Below are 6,000 nucleotides of genomic sequence, written 5' to 3' on the forward strand. Positions count from 1 at the left end.
TGAAATAAAACCTACAATTGGATCTAAACGAGACCTAAATATTAGCGACCCCAACCAAACCTGAACCCAAAGAAGACCACATTCAACTACTTTTCTGAATACTTCCTAAATTAGACTCTCCACCCTTCTGAGTAATTCCTAATTTAAATCCACCTTTAGAACTTACGCTTTTAGAGGGAAGGGGGAAATCTGCTGCCAACACTGCCTGCTCCGTGTCGGGGGGGGGGTCGGCAGATCCTACCTTTCGAGGTTTGCAGTTCTCCATGACCCTGGCACCGTTAGGGCTGGTTTCAAACAGGCAGAGGGGGCTGAAAAAAAACGATTAGTATCTACAGCACAGCACTATTACTACTATTCTTATTTCTAGTTTGGCACTTAGTCATAAGCAGAAAAATACACATACCGCCAGAATTTGTCCTCTAACTTTTTTTTTTTTTTTTTTTGAATAATTCTTCCATCTGATCTACCGACCAAGACTCTTCGCCTATCTGACTGATACTACACCATACTTCCTACATAAAAACACAAACAGAATGTCGATCGTGTTTGAGTGGTACTCATCCTACGCTTGCAGGGCGTGTAGGCCGATTGGGCGCCGTGATCAGCAGAAGAAGGTCGTCGCCGAAGATGTACAAAGTGGAAGCATTCGCGTTTAGCAGACGGCGAAGTCTTGTTTGATATTTTATCCAAACGAGTCCAAAGTACCTATCCCAAAGTCAAATCGGGAGAGAAGTTCCAATCCTATCAATAAAGTATCCATCCAGAGGAAAATGCACGAAACATCCAAATCATGATCTACGTCTAAATTCTTCCAATGGGGTCGGGCTAAATGACAAAAAACGCCTGATGACACCCACACAGCATGGTGAACAAAATGCACTGAGGCACTTACCTCACCGGCCGGACTTGCAGCAGTGTTGCCAACGGCAATTTCAGGTAACCCATTTGATTAGATTTTTCCGTTGGTAACGCTGACAGTTTATTACCCACTATTGCAAAAGCCATGGGGATGTAGTTTTGGGCTGGTAGGTGACCAGGCTAATTCAGGTGTTGGAGTGGAGCATTGCAATAAATAATTTAAATGGTAATGTCTGGTGAGAAAGAAATGATTTAAATGTAAGGAATAATACCCATGGAAAATTTATTAAAAAGTAATTTTTTAATTACCGCATATTTCTGTGCATCAGACGATCTTTCGATAAGACTAGGTCAAAAATCAGGGCAAATTTTCATGAATTTATCTCATATCTGTAGTATATGGCGACTGCTAAATTACAAAACCGTCTGTGTAGAGGGCATGTGAAGATGATGCTATTACAAATGGTGTTCTACTTGCTGTATCCTTAGAAATTTAAAATAAATGAAATAACAGCCAACTCTATATCATGTTTTTTCCTACACACGCCAAAAGGGGAAACATCATTGTTTACGCCTCATCGCCAATAGTTACAGACAGCCTGGTGTATTAATGGCCATTTACCTATACATGTACTTCATCAACAATCACAAACTGGTTGGAGTCAAAGAAATTTCTTATTAACTTTCCAAAAAAATCTGCATGAAGTCATGGAATGGAACTGAATACAGTTTAGCTAAAGGTCACACAGGGACCCATGAGGTCATTCAGCACTGGAAAGGAAAATGAGAGTAGAAAGATTAGAAAGGTGTAACAGGAAGAAAACCTCAAAGCAGTTGCAGCACTGTGAATCAATTGTTGGGAGAGAGTGGATAGCAAGATGGAAGAACGATAACATGAGTGGAGGTACAGTAAAAGAAATGAAAGGGGTTGCAGCTAGGGGTCGAAGGGACCCTGCAAAGAACCTTTAGTAATGCCTACAGTGCACCCAGAGAGGTGCACTGACAGCAAAAATCCCTCTACATGGAACCACCAGGGAAAAGAAGAAAATATGAAGCTAGTTTTAAAATAAAGGTTGTCTGTCATCCCAATTGTGTTATGTATCACAAAAATGATTATGAATTTTAAAGAAAAAAATTAATAATATGTTCTCCTAATTGTTATTACGACGGTAAAATGTACACTGCCATTAAAATTTCTGAAGGTTACTAAAAGATACAGCTGCCAAAGTAGCAACTATAACTCGAAGGTTTACATTCTGTCATTGGCATCGCACACATAGAATTCTGTTGATTTCATTGATGTGAATCATTCCTTGAATAGGCTGTTTATTATGAAGATATGCCAACAATAGTTAGGTAAAAATGGGTCATTATCTTTACTATCAGTTTACTTCATAATGTGAATCTTTTTATGCACATATGTGGGGGTTGTCGCACCTAGGCCGAGGCTAGCCTACTGAGAAACATCACTTAGGACACGAAATAAACAATGCTTCACTTTAACAGACAATTGGCTTTAACGGATGCCCTTCAGTCCATTAAATGAATAACATAAATTTATCCTCAGAAGTAATGTGAACACACCACAATGAAAGGAAATGAGTCTAAACTCCCATACCTATTGACACACATTAAAAGGATATGGGTTTAAACTCCCAGGTTCATAAAACACCTGATACCTGTGCTGTGCTTCAGTTCAACCCTCAAGTTTCAATCACATCATTTTCCAAACCCTAGAAATAATTCATATGATTTGCTTCAATTTATCGGCAAACCATCGCATTCCTTTTATGCTAGTGGCAGTTAAGGGAAGGAACACCAAAACCTTGAATGGCCTCTATACTCTTGAACAATATCTCAACATCAGACATGTACCAATCACAGTCTTTCTAACACACCTCTCAACAATAAGACCTGAACTCATCCTGACCAATGTATGCTGATTGCAATCATGTCAAAGACTGGAGAACCCAGTTGTGCGGTGACCAACTATAACTATTATTCGGAAGATGAATCTGATTTAAAGGATTTTGACAAAGGAAAAATCTATTTCTGGGGAGAGACCTGTGTCACCCGGTGAAATAACCTTTCTGTGCACTTATTTCTAGGTAAAGCTATTGCTAAAGATACCAGAGAAAAGCTAAAAGCTGCCGGAGTTACTACTCTCAAAAGCGGTAGGCCCATGATATGGAGTCGTGTATGGAGAAAGGGCAGAGATTGTCACAATCACAGGCCTCCGCCCTGTAAACATTCCCAATGTCAAAAGTCCCACCGAGTGAGGTGCCGTTACAAACCCCCGCACCACTCACGGACTGTAAACAAACCGGCGTCACCCACATTCCACATTAGCACCCCACACTGGAATGGTATTTTACCAGGGGAAAGAAGGAATCATAAACAATATGACACAGGTCTCTCTCAGAAATAGATTTTCCTTTGTCAAAATCCTTTTCTGCCTTCCGACCTGTGTCACCCGCAGTGAAATAATAACAGAGAAATCAAAACCACCATCCTGAAACAAAGGAGACTTGTAGAGGAAAGTAATAAAACTAAATTTCCACAAGAGTTTTAATTATCCCAGTAGCAAGATGTGGTATTAAGATATAACAATGATATAATAAATATACTTAGTTTTAATGCAATATTAATGGTAGGGAGAGCGGTGATGGTTCGACATTTTTTTTAATTGCCTCTAGAAGTCAGAGTTTATGAGCAGGATATCCTTGGCATGTCAATGTGTAGCGCTCATCATCCTACATTTACCGGTAAATGTAGCAAGTCGTATACTTTACTATACTTGAAGCTATTTATCTTCAAGTACAAGTTTCCAAAATGTCCGAATCATCCCTACCCATGGTGATGATTCGGACAAGAGCATGGGATGATTCGGACAATTATTATAATTGACATTTACCTTCAAGTCAGAAACAGAAATAAACGAAGTGTTTTATTGAAATAATCATAATCACCTTAAAAGATTATTATCTCCTTATGAATGACAGACAGAAAATCTGCATGATGTTTGCTGAGAATAAATGTATAGTAGTCTTAAAGAATATTGAAACCTTCAAAACAAAACTAAAACTTGAAATATCCTTTTGCCACCAAATTTTAAATGACCAAAATTTACTTGAAATGGTTCTCTTATGAGTAAAAACCAAACATAAATCGTAACTCAAATACTTCTGAAATTTGTTGTGCCTAAATATTAAAGTTGGGCTCTAACGAATATTGTATCCTGCAAAAGAAAACAAAATTCCAGCACCCCCTGCTTTCTTTTCATACTCTGCTGAACTGGGTTTGAAGCACTCCAGTTACTGCCTCCTCTTACCAAATAGTTGCTTCATCCTCAATTTCTGAAATTTAAAACTATTAGCAGCAAATTTCCTGTGATTATCTTAAATAAGAAACCTGAAATTCATCAATTCTCGTCTAAATTGCTGATTCATTTGCCTACACAGACTTTGCTACCTTTTACTGGATCTATCCCAACAAGAACAAAAATCTCCTCCTCTGTAATTCTTATCAATAAAACCACACTTTGTCTTCATCTGCTCTGAGATATCAGAAGAATATTGTTAAGATCGTTGTCAAGATGATGAAGGTCTTCATCACTTGTCTGGGCCTCTCTGTATCTAACTTTTTGTATTTTTCTTGCTTTTTAACAGTGTTCTGAGGTATTTCATGAGGTGGTTGTGCTTTTAGGACTTTGGCCCATCAGTCAAAAGCCCTGGCAAAGTGACTTTCTTGAAAAGCATCAGTGTAATATTGGTGAATGCCAATGGAATGGAATCCAGATTTGATATTCACATTTTAATTTGTAATTTGGGGGTTCTAAGTGATGGGTTTATGAAGTGCTTTATGGTGTAAAGGTAATGAGGGCTATTAAATGCATATACACAAAATATAATCCTAATGTTAGTGAGAGAATCTTTGTTTCTTTGTTGGAATTCATAATTAGTAAAAGGTTTAGTTAGGGGAGGATGATTCGGACACGTCCGAATCATCCCAACCCTAGAGTGTCCGAATCATCCCCCACAAATCATAACCATTTGATGACACCTCAACTTCAAAACCCTTGCAGATTACAGGCGGGCAGCTACATCATCTTCGTCATAAAGTGCACCACACTCCAAAACTCATAATCAGCTCCTTATCATATTCATCACACCAAAGCTTATGATTCAAACGCAAAAATTACATAGAAATGAGAAAACCACAAAAATTACCTCAATCCTAAAGTAACCGAATTTCTTCAACCAAAGTCCATGTGTCAATGGCGAACAAACTCTCACGATTTCATGTGATTTCTCAGAGCTGAGGGCCCCTCACATTTTCCAGGAAATGTACTGTCCGGACCATCCCACTGTCCAAATGCCTCCCCACATGAACACAAAACCATATTAGATTAAAGAGTACATAAAAGTGCAAATTTAGGTACTAATCATATACTTAAAACTACAGTGGGAAACTATGTCCCACAAGATAATACATGTACATTTAAATTAAACAAATAGACAGGACAAACTAAGACATGGTCAGGAGAAAGGCTGAAGCATGCCTGACCTGGAGATGACCTAAGGGAATAAATGAGGCAGGTAGAGGGAGGAGAGTGACTGAGCAATAAAGAAGAATTAAATTGAGGGGGAACTATGTTCCTGCCGCCACTGTAGTGAATTTCAGAGCTTCTAGTGATTTGTGTAGTGGCGCGAAACCACGGAGACTTCCACCCTGCATTTTGAAAGATCCTCGAAATTCATATAATGAAAATAGTTAGTGGAGGTGGCCACTGCTCTCTAATGTCATGTACTTTTGGGACTGGAATCTGGCTTGTATGTTTAATGAAATACAGGATCTGTTGCTCATTGGCTTTCTCAAAGAAATGGTTCCTCCCCTTCCCTACAAATAGAGTGCACCGAGGTTATGAGGTCCCACCAAATAGGCTTTCAGGTAAAGACTGGGCATGAAGATTATGTCCTGTGGGAGGGATGACCTTCCAGGGAGACCACCATCTCGAGGATCTTCATTTTAGCTAGAACTTAGGTGAGGGGCTAGCAATACTTCCACCTGATGGAAGGAAATCAACATGATTGCTCCTGACAGGCAGACAGTTCAGAAATTCTAGCACCTGAAGCTAAAACT

This window comes from Macrobrachium rosenbergii, chromosome 11 (genome assembly GCF_040412425.1).
Source record: "Macrobrachium rosenbergii isolate ZJJX-2024 chromosome 11, ASM4041242v1, whole genome shotgun sequence".
NCBI lineage: Eukaryota > Metazoa > Arthropoda > Malacostraca > Decapoda > Palaemonidae > Macrobrachium > Macrobrachium rosenbergii.